The sequence below is a fragment of the Diabrotica undecimpunctata genome, chromosome 10, assembly GCF_040954645.1.
Source record: "Diabrotica undecimpunctata isolate CICGRU chromosome 10, icDiaUnde3, whole genome shotgun sequence".
NCBI lineage: Eukaryota > Metazoa > Arthropoda > Insecta > Coleoptera > Chrysomelidae > Diabrotica > Diabrotica undecimpunctata.
The window spans coordinates 77,455,743-77,476,580 of NC_092812.1; the positions used below are offsets into that span (position 1 = coordinate 77,455,743).

The 20,838-nt window shown below is 35.3% G+C and overlaps 1 long non-coding RNA gene across 1 annotated transcript; it reads left to right on the forward strand.

Annotated features, from left to right (window-relative positions):
* Positions 1-295: 295 nt before the first annotated feature.
* Positions 296-19,495, forward strand: LOC140452529 (uncharacterized). The gene is made up of 4 exons (XR_011952199.1): positions 296-447; positions 532-704; positions 764-1,179; positions 19,097-19,495. It is a non-coding gene; the product is annotated as an uncharacterized lncRNA (long non-coding RNA).
* Positions 19,496-20,838: the final 1,343 nt, after the last annotated feature.

The window sequence follows — 20,838 nt, forward strand, 5'->3', positions numbered from 1 at the left end:
ATTACATATATTTTGTTCATGTTTTTTTTTTTTAATTAACAAGTTAAGTTGAATAAAATAATTTTTTTCTAATGTAGTTTATTACCTTTAGAAACTACCAAGATAAAAAATGTTAACATAATTTTTTCAAAAATTTTAATATAATTTTTGGCAAAATCTGATAGTTTTAGCAGCGGCCTAACATAATTTCATATCGTGACATCGGCAACACTGTGTTTACTTTTTGTTGTTTACTCATAGAATCGAGATTCTTCTTCTTCTACTTCTTAGTCTTTTTTTTTTGGGTTATGTAGATACAGATACAGAGATAATTTTTATACATTTTTTATTTGACAATTATTACGTTGTATAACTTTTTGATATGTACAAAAATAAAAACAAAAATACAAATAGCCTTGCCACACTTGTGCAGCTACAAAGTGTTTCGTTTCCGAAAGATGTTAATAGGTGAGTGTTAAATTAGGATTAAAATTGTGTAGGTATTACAGATTATTAAAATTATTGTGTATTAAAAAAATATTTGTATTCAAGGCAAAAATTTGGTTAATGGCATGGTTAATGATATATATGAGAAATCGATTACAACCTTCTGTAGTTCCTACAAACTTTCCTTTACTGGAGGGCACATCGTCATTTTATTTTGATCATAATTATTATTCTTCTGTAGTCCAAAACATGTCTCCCAAGATGTCCTATTAATCAAGGTAAATAAAGTAAATAATTAAGATGTAATACATAAATAAGCTTTATCTTTTCCTTTTAGAAATAGTGGAAAAAGTTCATTTATGGATATAGAGGAAAATGGAAGTATTCCACATAAACCATCCAGTATAACTGTACTTCAGGATAGTACTATTACTCCTGGTAAAAACAACATATTCCATGAAGAACCTGAACATCTAACTACATATCCAGTAACACCACTTAGTGCAACACCAAGTTCAACTCAAGGGTTGCAACAATTATCAGTAAATACTCCCCAAAAAAATGTGTTACAAACTACAGTTATACAATTACAGAAGGAAAATAATTATTTAAAAGAAAAGTTACAGTCTACAGAAAAAGAAGTATATCCACAATGTGACAATTGAAGACTATATGGCACTTACATCTAAATTTTGTCCTTCAGCAAATATAGCTAATTTCATTAATGTTCAAATTTTACAATCTAGAAAAAAGGTAAGATGTAGAAGATTTAGTAAGTAATCAATTTAAACAGAAATGTCTTTTAATGTACTTTACTGGACCAAAAGTTTATAAAAATGTTGTGTGTAACAAATTTTGTTTACCCAGTCCTAAGACATTATTTAAACACATACAACATATTAAAATTGAGCCTGGACTAAATTAAGCTTTACTTACTGTTTTACAACACAAAGTAGCAAACTTTACTAAATTAGACAAAATTTGTTTTTTGTCTTTTGACGAAATGGCAATTAAATATGTTTTACAATAGGGGGTTGGATGAAATTGTAGGTTTTGAAGATTTTGGTGATAAATCAAAAGCTTTCAAATCTGCAGCAAATGTGACAGTTTTAATGGTACAAACTAAATAAATGTTGACTGCCCACAAAACTATGCAGCAAAGCTGATATGTGAATGCTTCTCTTACCTGAACCTGAGGCAATCAAATATTATACCAAATCAATGTGGAGTATTTTTGGATCTCATTTTCCACAGTATTGAAGACTATCAGAAACTGTCAGTGTATGAGGCAGTGAACACTTTGCTTCCCAATAACTTTCATCATGTGGCATTTACTTGTGAACTTAGTTTTAATGGTAATGTTAAACAATTAGATTATAATACTACATATTTTGACTATCGTAATGCAAATTTTGTAGGTCTAAATAATTATTTTTCTTCAGTTGACTGGAATATTGTTTTTGATGATTCAAATATTAATATCTCAGTAAATAATTTTTATGAAGTTCTTTCTGAAGCAATATCACTCTTTGTTCTGAAAAAAACATGTAAACCTTCAAAATTTCCTTGTTAGTTTTCTCCAGATTTAAAAAACTTGTTATTTAAAAAAAGCTGCTCATGCTAGATTCAAGCATACTCAGTTAGCAGCTGGTTATACCTTATTTTCAGATCTTAGAACACAATGCAAAAACATTAACACATCAATGCTACAGATCTTATATCTACAACATTGAGGAATCTATTCACTCAGACTCAAAACAATTTTGGAACCATATAAACTCTTTGAATAAAAGCCACAGAATTCCAAATGTCATGTATTTTAATGACTTGTTAGCTGAATCAAATGAGGAAATAGCAAACTTGTTTGCAAGCCATTTCTCTAGTGTCTATCGCTCAGACAAAGTTAATTTAAGTAACTTCAATTTTAAAGTAAATAATTCTGTTGGCATTACATTTACCTATCCAATTTTCACTTTCTGACGTCTTTGAGTCTATAAATGGTCTAAAGGATAAACTGAGTTATGGCCCTGATAATATTCCTACATATTTCTTAAAAAGATGTGTCTACAGTCTATCCAAACCTTTACATGTATTATTTAATTTATCTTTGAGACTACACACCTTCTCTAGTAAGTGGCATGACAGTTATATAATTCCTGTATTTAAAAACGGTGACAGAGACAATATAAAAAATATAGGCCTGTTGTTATGTTATCTGCCATCCCAAAACTTTTTGAACTAATTCTAAACAAATATCTTACTTGGCATTGTAGGAATCTCTTGAAAAATGAGCAACATGGATTTAGGCAGGGTGAATCTACATCTACAAATCTTGTTTTGTATTATGATTACATTATCAGGGCTTTCGAGGATGGGTACCAAGTGGACTCCATCGATACTGATTTCTCGAATGCCTTTGACACAGTAATCCATTCTTTACTCATCTTTAAATTAAGATGTATTGACTTTCCTGAGTGGTTTTTTTATGGTTAAGTAGTTATCTTCATGAAAGAATTCAGTTTGTTTTTATAAAGGGTTCACTTTCAATTCCTATCTTTGTGAGTTCAGGGGTTCCACAAGGTTCACATGTGGGTCCTCTTCTCTTTAATTTGTTTATTAATGATATTACTGAGTTAATAAAGAATTGTCAGTTTTTTGCAATTGGCTGATGACCTTAAGTTATATTTTAAAATTTCAAATCTATCTGATTGTCTAAGGATCCAGGAAGACCTTACTTCCCTGTATAATTGGTCTCTTTCCAATGGTCTCCAGTTAAATAAAGATAAGTGTTTTGTTATATCCTTTAGCAAATCTAAAAATAATGTTGTGTTTGACTATCACATTAATACAAGCCTTCTATCAAGAGTGACTGAAATAAAAGATTTGGGAGTGTTATTTGACAGTTCCTTGTCATATATCCCCCACATCAACAATTTGTCAAATAAAGTTTACTGAAATCTAGGTTTTATCGCAAGAAACTCTCGAGATCTTTCAGTACCCACATATAGAATTTTATATCTTACTTTTGTGCGTAGCATGCTGTCTTATGCTTCTATAGTATGGTCAACATACTGTGTTAATCATATTCACACCCTTGAAAAAATTCAAAATAAGTTTCTCCGGATTTGTGCTTATAGATTAAACTTAAGGAACATGTTTTCGGTAGAACTAAGGTCAAGGCTAAATATCAGTTCCTTAGAAGACTACAGAACTAAATGTGATCTAGTTTTTCTCCATAAACTACTTGATCATACCACTGACTGTTGTGATTTATTAAGTCTTATCAACTTTAGATGTAACACTAAAATTCTTAGAGACATGCCTTTGCTTTCTATAAAACAGTATCACACTAACTATGACAAATTCTCTCCTATTAACAGGATTCAGATCCTGGGAAATGACTTTAGCCAATCTCATGATCTGGTGAATATAAAATCTGTAAGATTTAAGCACTGTTTGACGGAGTATGTTAGGAATCAAAGATGAGTGACATTAACTTGAAGTATTTATTTCATTTCATTTTATTAAGATCATTTCATTTTATTTTATTAAGATCTTCAGGAAATTTAATTTAATTTACTTAATTTAATCATTTGTTTAACAATAATTATTTAATCATTATTTAATACTTAGTTTTAGTATGTACTTGTATTATGGTTAGCATATTTTATTTTTGTTAAATTTTGTAAAATGGGGACATCCCGTAAATAAATAAATAAATAAATGATTGTGGATTAGATGTATGTGCTTTAATAAGCGATCTTGGATCATATAATTGGAAATTAGGTAATGATTTAAATGTAACTCCAAACAAGGCGTATTTTGTTTTTCGTAATAAAAAAATAATGTATATGTTTGACCCACCACATCTTATAAAATTAGTTAGAAATAATATGTTAAAACATTCCTTTGTTTTTAATGGGAAAACAACTTCCTGGGAATATGTAGAATCCTTTTATCAACATGATAAACAAGTCACTACTAGAACTACGCCCAAATTAACAGACTCGCATATTAGACCAAGTCCTTTTGAAAAAATAAAGGTTAAGTATGCAACGCAAGTTTTAAGTGCTACAGTTGTTGCCACTATGAAGTTATACACACGGTTTAAAGTAATCCCATCAGCTGCAGAAGGTACTGTTGAAGTTATAGACATGTTTGATAAATTGTTTGACATACTAATTCTTCAACAACCAGTCAGGGCAAAGAATATAATCGAGCATTTAAAAATTTAGATTTTCACAAAAAATTTTAGAAGACTGTTTTCTGAAAATTTTTAGAAGACTGAAATGTTTAGAAGGCATTTTTTGAAAATGAGAAAGACTTTTTTCAACACAATAGAAACTTTTCTTTATTGTACATTGTATTTTGACAATTTAACCGGAAATACAAACGATGATTTTACTCTCTCTGTACCTCCAGATGATATTGGTGCAGGCAATTTAAGCAATATATCCTGTTTCTCAATAACGCTATTGTCCCCCACATTCGGAAAATAAAATTTCCAGATTCCTCCTTTTTTACGCAGGAATTGAACTTCAACTTCATCAAATGAATCACACTTCAATACTCTCCCAACATAATAAACAACAGACTTTTAGTACAAAATTTAACAAACACAAAATCGTCAGTCTTAAGAATCACAGAACTATTATTCCAATCTATTTCTTCCATTTCATCCTCCTCAGAACTCAGAGATATTTCTAGATAATCATATGTATCTTGATATGGAATTTATACTTCCTCGGACAAAGACTCAGAATCTTCACAAACTTTCTTCTTAGATAGATTGCGGATGGCTACAGATAATTTACCAGACTTCTTTCTTTCTCTCTCGAGAGCTAATCTTTCGGCCTCTGCTTTTTCTGGTGGACTAGTTAAAATACGACTTCTGCCTCTCCTCCTTCCTATTCCAACTTCTTTGCGTTGTGCTGCTTTAGGAAATGGTCGGATTTGCTCAGGTGTAATCACGATTTTTATTGGCATTATAAGTTCTTGAACTCACTGTTGAAAGGGTAGATGCCAGTCTTTTGAAAACCAGCAATAATGTTCTTCTGCGTTACAGTCAAAGGGTAAGCTTGTTACACAAGATCACCTACGCAGTAGATGGATATGGTTTTGCCTGGGTGATTCAGTAGCCAATCATTACAAACTCTGTTATATTGACTTTTAAATGGAGAAAAAACAGACACATCGAGGGGCTGCAGTCTGTGACTACAATGTGATGGAAACGTTAAAAGTATAACTCCCTTTTCTTTTGCTGTCATTATCACTTCTAAGCCCACATGGTTCTCGTGTTTGTCTAACATTAACAATATTGGTTGTTCCTTAGTGCATTTTGTGTGATGAACAACCTGTCTTGTTAGTTAGTGCAATGCTGCCTGGAGGTGCACCATTTAAGAAAAACTCCTTATATCTGATTCTGGGAAACACAAGTACAGGTGGTCAAGCGTTTGACTGTCTAGGGCTAAAAAAACTCGATACGATAGATTATCATACGTTATTTCCAAGAATTCGGATATGATAATATCTGGGGAAGGAGCGATATAAACCTGTCTTCTGAAGCTAAGTTCTTCTTCTTTTGGTATCATAATCCTGGATGGGTCTTTGTCTGTCTGGCTATGTCCTTCCATTCAGATCTCTCTGGGTCCTTCTCCTCCAATGTCTTATACTCATGGTTTTCAGGTCGTCTTCCACGTCATCCAACCATCTCGTCATGGGAATTCCTTCACCTCCACGCCCTCCTACCAGCTTCCACTGTAATATCTTTGTCGTTTTCGTGTCTTCTTGTCGCCGAATATGTCCCAGCCATGACAGTCTTTGACTTTTCACAAATCTTACAATGTTCATTGAGTTCATTAACCTCGTCGTTTCTCCTGATTCTCCATGTGCCGTCTTCCTCTTGCACCGGGCCATATACTTTTCTCAGTATCTTTCTCTCGAATGTCCTGAGTTGGCTTCCTCTTCCATAGTTACTACGGGTCTAATCAAAGTTCTGTAGATAGTCATTTTGATTCTTTTGTCTAATAATTTCGATGTCATCAATCTTTTATTAGCATAGTATATATGATTTCCACTGGAAATACGTGCATTAATTTCGCTACTCACGGAATTCTTCTGATTGATTTCTGTGCCCAGATATGTCAAGGCATCCACACGTTCAATAGTATAGTTGTCTATTGCTATATTATTCTCACTCTCGGGTGCTATTTTGATGGTCATGTACTTAGTTTTTGTTTCGTTTATTTTAAGCCCTCTTTTTTGTGCTTCAGGAGCAATTTTCTTGAACGTTTCCATTAATCGTGTCTTGCTTCTACTAATAATGGCGACATCGTCTGCATATGCAGTAATTTGTACTGTTTTGGTGTTTATATGGCCGGTTACATTGGTTTTTCTGACGACTGCTTCATGAACTAGGTTGAACAGCATAGTTGACAATGTGTCTCCCTGTCTCACACCCATGTTGATGTCAAACAGGGGAGACAGTTCTCCATCTACTCTAACTGTGGATTTTGAACTGATTTCTAACTGATTTATTTTTTTGATATACCTAGATTTCGGAGGTCTTCCAGCATTTTGTCTCTTCACACTATCAAAAGCCTGTTTAAAGTCTATATACATATTATATAGTTCTATCTCGTATTCATAAGCTTTTTCTTGGATTGTTATAAGTATGAATATGTTGTCTGTACTGGCTCTATTTGGTCTGAATCCATTTTGATAATCAACAATTATATTTTCGGAGTATTCTGACAATCTTGTGTAGATAATGCCAGAAAGGATTTTTTATATTTCATTTAGCAATGTAATTGGTCTGTAATTCTGGCATTCCCTCTTATCTCCTTTTTTTATATATTGGCTGTATAAGACCAACTGCCCATTCTTCCGACATTTGCTCCTTGGTCCATACCAACTTTATCAGGTAATGGATTCTTCCCCAAAGTTCGGGTCCTCCATATTTCAATAATTCTTCCGAAACTCCATGCGTTCCTGGCGCTTTACTGTTTTTTTAGTTTTTTTAGTATTTGGACTACTTCTTCATAACTCGAATTTTCAATGTGCTGCTTCGTCGTAAAATATATTGTCTCGTTTTAATTATTTCCATTGTTTGCATTTAGGTTTTCCTCAAATTGTTCTTTCCATCTTATTATAATTTTTTGTTTCTCTGTTAGTAGTTCTCCGTCCTTGTCTTTGCATATTGTCAATTTTGGTCTAAATGACTGTGCTGTCTTTTATTCTTTTATAGAATTTTCTGCTCTCGTGTCTATTGTTATGTTCTAGGATTTCTTGTACTTGTTTTTTCAAAGCCTCTCTTTTTTTCTTCTGCATATTCTAGTCGCTTGTATTCTCTTTTTGTTATAAATTTCTCTGCTACTTTTTGTGTTTCTTTGAGGTTGGTTAAGCTTAGCTTGCCTTTTTTCCTCTACTGCAGTTCTACATTCATCATCATACCATTCCGCATTTCTTTGCCTTATGGCTTTTCCGACAGTTTCCTCTGCAGATTCCGTTATTATTGTTTTTAATTATTTCCATTCTTCCTCTGCAGTATCTTCCTCTTTGATTCCATCGAGTTTTATTTGGAGAGTATTTTGATATTCTTGTGTCTGTGTTGGACTTTTGAATCCTTCAACATTCCATTTTTTAATTTGGCCATTTTTCCCTTTTGCCACTGTCGCGATTTTCTGCCGCAATTTTGCCCCCACAAGATAGTGATCTGAGCCAGAGTTCGCCCCGCGATACGTTTTAAATTAGCAATAATTTTACTTAAATCGACCGTAAATTGCAAACATGTATTTAGAAACAGGTCCGCTTACCAAGATAGTTGTGAGATCCTTATTTCTGCCTTTTGATACCAATAACTGCATGCAAAAAAGTGCCTGTTGTGTTTCTAAACCACACAAACCTTTTTTGAAACCAAACTGACTGAATGTCTCCTGTTCTCTCTTCACATGTGTTATAAATCGGCTTCTTCACAGCGATTGGTATGCTACTTTGGAATATCTACGAAAGTTGACTTCAGTCAATCTGACGTTTTTTTTTTCTCTATTGTATAATTTATTAAAGTGTTTGCATATGTGTTTGATATTGAAGAGTTTAAGTATTTACGTTGTCGGACTGTACAGCTTTATTATTTTTTAAACCTGAAATCGCACATTCCACTTCAGATTCTAATATTGCTGGGCCAGTTAAGTCTGTGTGTTTATTCGTAGTATCTAAGTTTTGATCGTCAGAGAAAAGTTGTACATATTTTTGCCAGTGTTTACAAAGTTCGTTGTATTATTTTTTAAAGCCCTAATATTGTTTTTGTAAGCTTGGAGAGCGGTTTTTCTTGGCCCACACATTATGGACTCGTGTGATATGTCAGAATGTCAATACCTCTGAAAATATGGAAAATCATCAAAATCAATTGGCTTTACAAACGGTAATCATTTCCAGGCCTTAGATTGTATTAATAATTGTTTCCCGTTATTTCGTATTCTTGTGTTGTGACAATAGGAGATTCTTTTTCACACTTTAGAATATATTGTATTTATGTACTTTTTTAATCATAGCTTTTACATCGTTTTTGTTTCTTTAGTTTTTCGCACAGAAAATGACTATTTGGTAGAATTTGGTAATTTATGGACGTGGAAATTTATTTATTTTGTAGTTAGTTATGTAAAATTTATAACAATAACGGTACTTTTTAAGTTGGAACTTAGAACAAAACTATAAATATAGAAATAAAGTTTCTAATATTAATATTATATTTATATTAAATTATTAATAATTAAATAAAACTTTCTCGCATCAAAACGATGTGTTTTATTTCAATCCTTCTATTTTTTATTACCCATAAGCAATATTTCTAAGAGTAATGGCACAGGTACACGAATAATATGACATAAAACAGAACCGCTGGAATAAATAACTGGAGAAAAGTCACGAATTAGAAGCAAAGAAGTAACTACAACCTTACAAAAGTCATCATCACTAGCTCTACAATCCTTTGTGGGACTAACATTGTTCTATAATTTTCTGCCTTTCTGATATGTTCCTTGCTTTCTTTTTTTCAGTTGTTCATTTTAGAGTTTTCAGATCTTGTTCCATATACTTAAGTATTAAGTCGACTTTACACTACATGATTTATCATGTGATTTGTCATATGATTTGGTCATAAGTGAAATTTACATGTTTATACTGTGTGATTTGTCATAAGCACTGTCATGCGGCTCGTCATAGCTTGTCATGATTTTCGGTAATAATACGGGTAACACCAACATATATTTAAATATCGCGCCTTATTCTTATGTCAATTCAGCAACATTACCTTACCGAGAGATATTCTTTATTTATTTATTTATTGTTTGTTTCATTGATATTGAACCTATTATCTAATGTGTACTATTGTGTCGTATTTTTCTTTTATTATTTATTTAGTTTATTTTATTCTTAATTTAGTGTTTTATAGTTTAGTCATAATTTTAGTTTAGTTTCTTTATTAATTATTTTTAATTTGGTATAATATCAACACTAAATTTGATATATCCTGTCCACGATTTCCATTATAATAGTTTAAAAATCTAATAGTTGATACCTATACCACTACTGTGTCTTATATCTCTATGACCATAAACAAAAAGAAAAATCAATAAAACCTCACTCATATCATAAGTCATAAAGTAGACTTTACACTACATGATTTTATCATATGACAATGAGATTTGTTATGATTCCTCGTTTCTATGATGTTTTAAAAAATCGTGTTTACACTGCATGATAAGTTATGACTTATGATATGAGTGACAATGTGTGAGGTTTTATTGATTTTTCTTTTTGTTTATGGCCATAGAGATATTAGACATAGTATAGGTATTGTTGTGAATTTATTAAATTCAATATTTATAACACTTACGGATTTAATTTATTTTTTTATTTATATTAACTTATCTGACAATAATTTATATATATCCGTACGTAACAATTAAATTCGCGAGCGCGTCTTCAGAATTAACTGTCCCTCCAAATAAAATGTCCTGTTAATATATGCCATTGCCGTTACGCTAGAACCATCGAACAGCCTTCTCGACTAGCGGCGAAATTATAACGACAAAGGCAAACGGGTATTCTCGCATTGGTTCGACCTTTTTCTGAAAGGTCAGTTCAGGTAAATAGAAGCCTCTCGTAAAATCTAAAACATAAGCATGTGAATAAAAACATGTTTATAGGTTAAAACTATGACTCATATTTTTACGTAACATTGCCCCCCTCTCAAAAGATGGTTCCTCCTGGAACCTTGTCGGGACTAGAACTGGAACGGTATGCTGGTATCGGCAACTGGACCCTCTTATACAACTTCCAGTTGTATAAAAATGACAAGGGACGGTTTCCTCTCCGCACCAGTAACTATGCGGATTGCAACAGACTAACACCTGGACTTCGGTGTCTTTAAAGATCTCCTCCACCATATTTCGGATAACCCTCCAATCCAATTGGCGGCACTCCAACTTTGGCATGGCTAACTTTTGCACGTCGGACTCTAGTACGTGCTCTCTCAATTGAAGTAAGGCTTCCCATACATCTCGGTAGGTAGGTTGGTCACGGGCAGTGTCTTTTGTTACCAGGTAGAAAAGGTAACGTGATGCATCTTGGAGTTTCAACGTTTTACCGGGAGCTGGCACCTGGCATTGAAATTCTGCAACTCGACCAAACTTCCTTCGAAAGACGGATGCCAACCCTGGTGCGTCTTTGATACTGGCCGGGATGGCAAGGGCCAGCGAGTAGTCATCAGGGAGCGCGAGTAGATCTTGCTTTTCTTCAGTGGTAACACCATGTCTTGCTTTACCGGTACCTCCATAGGCACCCATGAATTCCTCAAACGTGAGGTCAGACACATCTTGGACTTGGTTTACTTCCACTTCTTCATCTACGTCGTGGTCACCTTCGAAAGACGCCAGCCGGTTATGGTGTACTATCATCGGCTTTCCCCTCGGAATCTTGCTTATTCGGTAGATGACATCGTTGATTTTCTCCATGACGAGGTATGGACCTTCCCAAAACTGCTGCAATTTGGGAGAACAACCTTTTCGCTTCTTGGGATTATACAGCCAGACTTTGTCGTTCTTCTTAAAGCAACCCTTTTCGGCTTGTGTATCGTACCGTTTCTTCATTCGGTCGCTAGCGATCTGAAGGTGGAAACGGACCAACTCATGTACATCGTCCATTCTTCTTCGTAATTCGATCACATAATCTTCACCTGCTACATCTTCTCCAGGTCGACACCCAAATTCTAGATCACAAGGTAGTCGCATTTCGCGTCCGAATAGGACTCTGGCTGGTGTCTGGCCTGTTGATTCGTTAACAGCAGATCTGTAGGCCATGGTGAAGAACGGAAGGTATTGGTCCCAGTCTCGCTGATGATCGGACACCATCTTTGTCAAATACTTGCCGACTCTCCTATTCATCCGCTCTACCATACCATCAGATTGCGGATGATATGCTGTAGTTCTTGTTTTCTTCATGCCTAGTCTATCACATATTCCTTGGAATAGATCGCTTTCGAAGTTCCTGCCTTGGTCACTATGTATCTCCAAAGGCACTCCAAATCGGCTGATATATTCTTGGATCAACTTATCTGCAACGGTGGCGGCCTTCTGGTCTGGAAGTGCGTAAATCTCGACCCACTTAGTAAAGTAATCCATTACTACCAACATGTACTTGCCTCCATTTTCACTTTCTGGAAATGGCCCAGCGATATCCAAAGCTATTCTTTCAAACGGGCTTCCAACATTATATTGTCTCATAGGAGCTCTCCTTTTTCGGTAGGACCCGTTACTCGTGGCACAAATAGTACATTTCTTACACCAGTCTTTTACGTCGTCGGAACTGTTCATCCAATAAAACCGTTCCCGAATTCGCTGAAGGGTTTTCTTTACACCAAAATGCCCTCCCGATGGACTGTCGTGTAACTGACGAAGTACTTCGGCTATTCTGCTCTTTGGGATCACCAACTGTCTTCTCTTCTCCGAACCGTCATCATTTTCCAGGACTCGTTTGAGTAAGCCATCTTCCATGATAAATGAGCCCCACTGGGCCCAATACGTCTTAACTACTGGTCGTCGGTTTTCCTCTTTCCATTCTCGAATTTTCTGTATAACTGGATCTCTTTCTTGTTCTTCTCTGATCTTAGTAGGCGTCCAGTCGTCGTTGACCATCGTTGTTCTTAGCACTGCTGCTTCCTTGGATTCCGTTTTGTTGCAGTGGGAACACTCTGCTGGGCATGGCCTTCTGGAAAGAGAATCAGCATTTCTGTGGCTAACTCCGGCCCGGTGCTCAATTTTAAAATCGTATTCTTGGAGTCGTTCGATCCACCTGGCTATCTGACCCTCTGGATTCTTAAACTGCATCAACCATTTAAGGGCGGCATGGTCGGTTCGGATTAGAAACTTTCTACCATAAAGGTATTGATAGAAGTGCTCTACTGATTTTACTACTGCTAGAAGTTCTCTTCTCGTGACACAATAATTCCGCTCAGGTTTTGAAAGAACTTTACTAAAATATCCGAGGACTAGTTCCTGTCCTCCTTGAATCTGAGACAGCACTCCTCCAATTCCCACATTACTTGCATCTGTATCTAAGATGAACTCTCCTTCTGGCAGTGGATACCCTAAAATTGGTGCTGTTATTAAATGCTTTTGCAAGGTCTCAAAGGCATTTTGGCAGTCTGTATCCGAGCGGTAATCTCTTGATTGATGACCCAGATAATTGACTTTACCTTGAAATAGCTGGCACTTCTTGGGGTTTAGCATCAATTGGACAGCTTTAAGTCGATTAAAAACGTTTTCTAAATTCCTCAAATGATCTTCGAATGTCTCCCCCAAGACGATTATGTCATCTAAATAAACCAGGCATGTTTTCCAAGATAACCCTCTCAACACATTTTCCATAAGCCTCTCAAATGTCGCAGGAGCATTACAGAGTCCAAATGGCATAACGTTGAATTGTCACAATCCAGATCCTGTGGTGAAGGCTGTCTTCTCTTTATCTACTGGGTCCATTTCTACCTGCCAGTATCCAGACTTCAAATCCAAAGTAGAAAACAATTTACTTCCAGCCAATGTGTCCAATGTATCGTCGATCCGAGGCAGAGGATAACTATCTTTCTTGGTAACGTTGTTCAGCAAACGATAATCCACACAGAACCTCGTCGTTCCGTCTTTCTTCTTAACCAGGACCACCGGAGAGACCCATGGGCTCGTAGAAGGTTTTATCACCCCGTCTTTCTTCATTTCCTGAACAATCGTTTCAGCTTCCTCTCTTTTCGCCTGTGGTAATCGTCGAGCTGTTTGACGAATTGGCTTAGCATTACCAGTATCAATTTTATGCTTAACAACGGTAGTTCTTCCCGTCTTTCCTCCTTTCGGTACGAAAATATCACGATACTGCCGAAGAAATTCCCTTAATTTCCTTTTCTCCATCTGGTTTAGAGACTGTCCTGCAACTGCAACCATTTGGTCGAATTTGTCGTTGGAATTATAAGATGTTGTCGCCTGACGGATTATGGATGTCACAGGTACACAAGTTCCTACTTTTGTCTCTTTCTTTATGGTCACTGGGTAGTCGTTGACATTGATAAGTCTCACAGGAATTTCCTTAGCCGAAGTCACCAATTCCTTTCCAATTATGATTCCACGGCCAACCTCATCGTCGTGGTTCCAAGGCTCCATCATAACAGGTCTCCCTTCGTCCACAAATTCCTGTAGCCGCGCTACTATGATCGTTTCGCTTCTCGCAGGCACGACTGTATCTTCTGTAATGGCTGCTTCCACAGTGTTGTCATTATGTGGATGGAGAAATACCTCCTCGTTGCCAACTTTGATTACCTTATTCTTAAAATCCAATTGGAATCCATGCATATTCATTACGTCCATTCCTAATATAACATCCTCTTCGATGTCAGCAACTATAACAGTATGGACGAACTTTTCTGCTCCAATTCCCAATTGTACCTGGATTTCTCCATGAATGTTAGCATTTTCACCTGTAGCGGTCCGAAGTCGCAACCTCGTTGGTAACAGTTTCTTTCGGCTGTTTATAACTGTCGGGCGTATAATGGTTCTGGTCGCTCCGGTATCCACCAACAACGTATGCTTTTTACCATTTATGTCTCCATCTACATATACACTATCTTCACGACATTTCAAAGAAGCTATTAGTATGAGAGGGTCTTTGGAAAAGTTCTGGGTCGAAGCTGCCCCCCTAAGGCTGACCCGTTCTAGTTTTCCTGATGGTGAGTTTCTTGATTTGCGTCGTACCTAGGGTGCTTACAGGAGCTTCGTACGTGTCCTATTTCGCCACAATTGCAGCATCTGATGGTATTCGTTTTCTTGTATGTCATGCTTTTTATCATATTAACGAGCTGGTCAAGTTTATCTTCATCTCCTTCCTCTTTTACAGTTCTAACTTTACTGTACCCGCCAGAGGCCTGCGTAGCTGACTCGTATTCGAGGGCGGCGGATAAGACATCAACCAGCGTTTTGTGACGAGCTAATCGCAGTGTTCTCTGCATTTCATGATCACGAAGACCATCAATAAACGTTTGAACGGCCAATTTTTCCATCATGTCTTCGGGAGCTGTTGGATAAGCATATCGTACTAATCTGGCAATATCTACCTCATATTCTTGAAGAGCCTCATCTTTCTTCTGTCTACGATTTTTAAGCTGTGACTGATATACATGCTCCAAATGTTCGTGGCCATATCGCATATTTAACCTCTTCTTCAGTTGTTCGAAATCATCGGTCTCCTCTACGGCTATGGTCTGAAGCACATCTAAGGCATCTCCTCGAAGAGCGATAGTCAGGTTTACAGCCTTTTCTTTTTCAGACCATCCATTTGCTCTTGCGGCTGATTCGAACTGTTTCATGTAGTTGTTCCATGATGATTTTCCGTCGAAAGTTGGGACTTTAACATGAATAGAACCTCCACTTCCTTCAAATTTCGGCCGTGTCTCCAACTTACATTTCGTCTCGTCTTCTTTTATCTCCACTGTAATCGGATTGTTTCCTCTCTCTGCTGTCCCTGTTTCCTCCAGCTTCTTTTCTATCTCTTTCCATATCTTTTCTTCGAAGGCCAACATATCGGCAGCAACTTGGTTTTTTAACGAAGATATTCTATCGTTCAGGGCAGACATCTCAGAAGTGACTTTAGAGATTTCCGAAGAGATGTTAGCAGAGACTTTGCTTTCCAGCGAAGAAATCTCGTTAGAAACTTTGTCTTCCAACGAAGCGATGTCGCCGGAAACTTTGGCTACATCAGAAGAAACTTTCGAAATATCGTCAGAAACTTTGTTCTCTAATGATGCGATGTCACCAGAAACTTTTGAAATATCGCCAGAAACTTTGTTCTCCAATGATGCGATGTCACCAGAAACTTTCGAAATCGACGAGAGGACAGCATCATGTTTGTCTTCAAATATATAAGTCTCTGGATCTAGTCCTTCTTCTAGCAAAGCGTTCTTTAGTCGTTGGACTAACTCAGCCTTTTTTCCGGTAGAAGCTAATTCTCTGTCTTCGAGATGTCTTCTTAAATTCGTCACTGTGAGCTCATAAATCGTCGTCATTTTCACAATATATTTTATATTCACTTGTATTATTATTATAAGTCTAATTTATGTTCGATCTCACTTCTTACACCATTTGTTGTGAATTTATTAATTGTTAAGTCTTTAATTTATAATGTCTTGTTCTTATCTTAATTCATTAAAAAGCACAATAACTGATATTAATTTATTTATTACATAATTTATTAGTAGGCGAGCGTAACAACAATATCGCGAGCGCGAATCTTCTTTATTAACTGTTTTCAAAATAAAAGTTCCCTCATATTTATACGAAAACAGCTGCTCTAGAACTGCATGGATGTTGACCTCAATTGACCTGGTTTCGCCTCGAATGGACAGGCCTAATTCCGGAAGATTCGAATGGAACCAGTTTTTTATTACTTGGGGTTTATGGTCGAAAGGTCTCGTATAATCTAAAACATATTAGTGAATAAAAACATGTTTACAGGTTAAAACTATGACTCATATTTTTACGTAACAGTAGCTTCATAATCATGCTGTTTGTATAATAGATGCCTTTTTGTATAAAGATCGGTTCAGTACTTAGCATTTGTCTCCATCAATGTTGTGTGATAAAAGCCATAAATACTTTCATTAGACATCATTATTTTTATTAGTAAATTTTTGTTTTTGTTTATTAATCTTATTTTTTGAGTTATTATTCTGAGAATTCTGACTATGTAATTAAACTATTATATCTTATAAAGAATACTACAAATATTTAATCAATGTCACATGAAAAGTGATCATTTATAAAATCTAAAAAAATAATTAATGTAAAAAAATATTTTATTTTTATATCAGCACCCCTCATAATTTGGCACCCGTGATAGTCATGGGCTTGTCTGCCCCTTTATCTGGCACTGCCTGGTGAGTTAAACTTTAAAGGTACTACCTCAAGTGATACATATGAGAATTTATGAAAAGTTAGAAGATATGTACTTGAGGCAGACTATTTACTATAAATGTACTCATACAACTGTTTTGATGTAGATATTGTCCTTCACATGTGTTTTGTTCACTAACAAAATATTTCGATAGAGTAGAACATGAAAACCTAATATTGATACCTATTGTCGCTAAGTGCTCGGTCAGAGTGACCAATAAGCATCCTTGGCGCGCATCGCCCCGCCTTCCTTACCAATTTCAATTTTTTCATTGGTCTTTTGGCTTGGAATCTTGTAAAATATTATGTATAAATATTAGTTGAATTCCAAGCCAAAGACAGTTCACCATTTACCTCTGTCTCTCCTAGAGAGACTAAACTAAACTAAACTAAACTCTAGGGAGACGATCACCGGGGCTCTGCCCCTGACTTCGTCACCTTAAGACTCTGAGGTTGTCTTTGTATTTTCAGCTAAAACTGTGTTTTATTTCTACAACATACAAATAGTTTTTCATGTAAGAAATTTATGCCAAGTCTTTGTCAAGACTTGGTAATAAATAAACCTATGTCCAGCTCTACCATTCGAGAAGTGCCTAGGATATATCATACACTACACACGAATATCCTAGTGCAGAGCGTACAGCGGAATAGACAATTTTAGAGGTACAAATGCTGTTGAGACAACAGAATAAGAACATTAGCAACTAAATTATAATAATATTGTAAACTGTATATTGAATTAAAGTGTCACAGAGTAAATTGATGGACAATTTTATGGACATTTTATCACTGCTTCTGTTCAACTTATATTCTGTAGAAATATTTAAAAGTACATTAAATAATGAATTAGTAACTTGCAGTATGTAGATGACACTGTAATCAATTAATGCTCCAGTGGGTGCATGCAGACTCTGACTCCGCACTTTTGTATCTTCATGTATAACTCGCCTTAATTTGTTCCTCCCACCCTGCAATGTTTTGTCTAGCTCCTGCATTCATTGATTGATAACACGGAGGCACGGCTGGAAGTGATAACATAATACTTGTTTTTGATTGATGCAGAGTGTCAGTCCACGCTCCTGACTGCAAGAACTACAAGAAGATGACAACAATTGTTTTTTATCTTTGTCTGAATGTTGCTGGAATTAACAGTCAAGTTGTTTATTATCCAAATATTACTGAAGAGAAGACCATCGTAAGACTAACATTTTTATGAGATCTAGGCTTTGCGTTACTTCAAGATCAATTGCTCAAAAGGGCATCAATCATCTCATTACCAACAACTTTGAAACTAAGAATTATGGAAATTTGTGGTTTTCAAGAAGAAGAACAACAACCAAATATATCTTTTCTCCAAAAAGGCAGATGTAAATATTGTGACTAAGAAAAATAGACCTACGAAATATTTTTGTAAAAGATGTCACAAATTTATGTGTTTAGAACATGAAAATTTTATATGCAATGACTGCTATGGAAAATAAGTGGCTTTCAGTCATTTTTTTGTAAAAATTACTGTTTTTTAGAAATTTTTTGTTAAAATTTACATGTGTTAAAAGTTTGTTCATTTTTCTATATGAAATATATCTTTCCTCTTTCGTTTCCATTGTTGACTCATTTTCTATAATTTTAGTTAAAAGAAACGCAATATTTTTTCAGGTAATTATTTTTAGTTCAAATAAAATAAGGTCATAAATAAGTGCGAACTCAGAGTCTGCATGCAACCTTGCATGTTATAAAACTGGTGCGCTCACTGAAGGTTTAAATGAGCTTAGAAGATATACAAGATCTAATGAAACGCTATTGTAAACCATTGGCTGCATGCAGGAGTGGCGCAACTCAAAATGGAAAAACTTTATACAAGTGATTAAAATTTGGTTGTCAAGAATTTTGATGAAAAATCATTTTTGATAACAATCCTATCAGTAGAAATAAAATGAATTTAATAAAATTCGTGATATTCAAACTTTAATCACTTATTATCTTATGCTTATCAGATTTTGAGGTCACTCTTGCATGCAGGTGTCGAAAGGGTGTCCAGCTTGATACACCACTGAGCTATGCTACCCCTGTATCCAAGCTTGCTTTACCTTAGTATCTTTTGAGCAAATGATTTCAAATGATGGTCAATAATTATGACAGAACAGTTTTTTTTTAGTTTATTTATTTTATTTTATTTATTTCAGATCAAACGTTCTTTGAGCAGTGAACCAGGTGAAGGAGGAATCATTGCCTTCAGGGAATACAACAAGAAATTTTCATCTCATTATTGGGACTGGTTGGCCTTTGCCTTCATGACAACACCATCATTGGTTATCCCCCTAGTTCTTTGGTACAGTAGTAAGAGTAAATATGAAAAATTGGGAAAGCCAAGCAAGAAGATACATTAAACATTGAAAAGTAGTGTTTTCATCAAACATTCATGATTTCTATCATCCTAGTTCATTGTAAAAACCTTTTTTTATAATTTTTCTGTTGCTACATTGTTTCATGTTTTATATGAATACATGCTGCGTAAAATGAGACTTAGAATAAATTATTTTGTATTTATGTACAAGACAGTGAAATAAACATGTTTTCATAAATTCAAACATTATAATTTTGATACTGCAGGATGAAAACTTGAAGGTTGGGGGGAAAATGCATGGATACATTGAAATATAAATTTTAAAGAAGTAAGTTTTAAGATTATAATTATTATCAGATTTGGTATAATGCATTTTGTCTAACAGAAACATGCAAGGATATATCTTACACAGCCAGGAGAGTTGTTTTCTTTCGAGCCAATGTTTTCCTTCTATTTTGCACTGAATGATCAACCAGAGTAAATGATATTTAGGTCCCCTTATATGACTAAAAAAACCCATCAACTTGATGATACAGGAGCTATGATTATGTCATAGGAGTGGATGGCAATGGTAAACCTGGTCTGGCAATGGTACCCAGTAAGATTATTAACTTACGCAGACACAAAAGAAAATAAAAATTAGAGAAAAGCTGAGGAGAATTCGGAAAATGAAATAAACTAGAAACAGATGTTTCTACAAACTATGTAATATGAAATCTCTGAATGGAGATAAGAGGTCAGAATTACACGCATTCATTGAAAAAGAAATCAATTAAAAATGTACAGACGATATCTTAAAAATATGGGAAGATTACACAGATAAATTTTATAAAAACAGACAATATTTAACAAGAGGTATAATAGTTGGTGGAATTATATCCCAAGGCATGGCAACTTAGCCAAAGCCAATTGGCTCGACATTCCTTTGTGGTTTTTGGCCTGCTCGCATAGAAGTCACCCCTTCCGTAATTTCCTAGCAACTTCCCTCCGCCTTCTGACAGTTAGAATCTTAAGGTCTGCTTCTACATCATCAATCCATCTTCTATACGGTCCTCCTTTATTTTTTCTGCCCTTTAAGTTTGAGAGGATCAATTCCTTTGTATACTCATTATCTTAATCCTAGCAATGTGTCCATCTCATGTTAGCCTGTGAACTTTGGTAAATTTCACAATATCTGGATCTGTGTATACTTAGTTGGTATCATTCAGTTATATCTTCATTCAAAGTTTTTGTTGGGCGGTAAATATTGTCTTTATTATTACTCTTGATTTAAGAATTGTTTCAGTGACACCTTTGATGTAAGGAAGAATAGCTTTCGTATGATGAGGGTCTGAGTCTTTCGGTTGTGATTGAGTAGGAGATTGATCTCTATTGATGTTCCTATTGATGTGATTTTCGCAGTAACCGTTTTGGACGAGGGTTTGTTTTAAACTAGAGAGATCAGTGGGTCTACTGGCATCATCGCAAAGGCGTATTGATCTGGAGACATGGGTATTAATGACTGAATTAATTTGTGAAGGTAGATGATGAGAGTTGGCATGCAAATAACGATTGCTGTGGCTGGGTTTTTGATAAACAGAA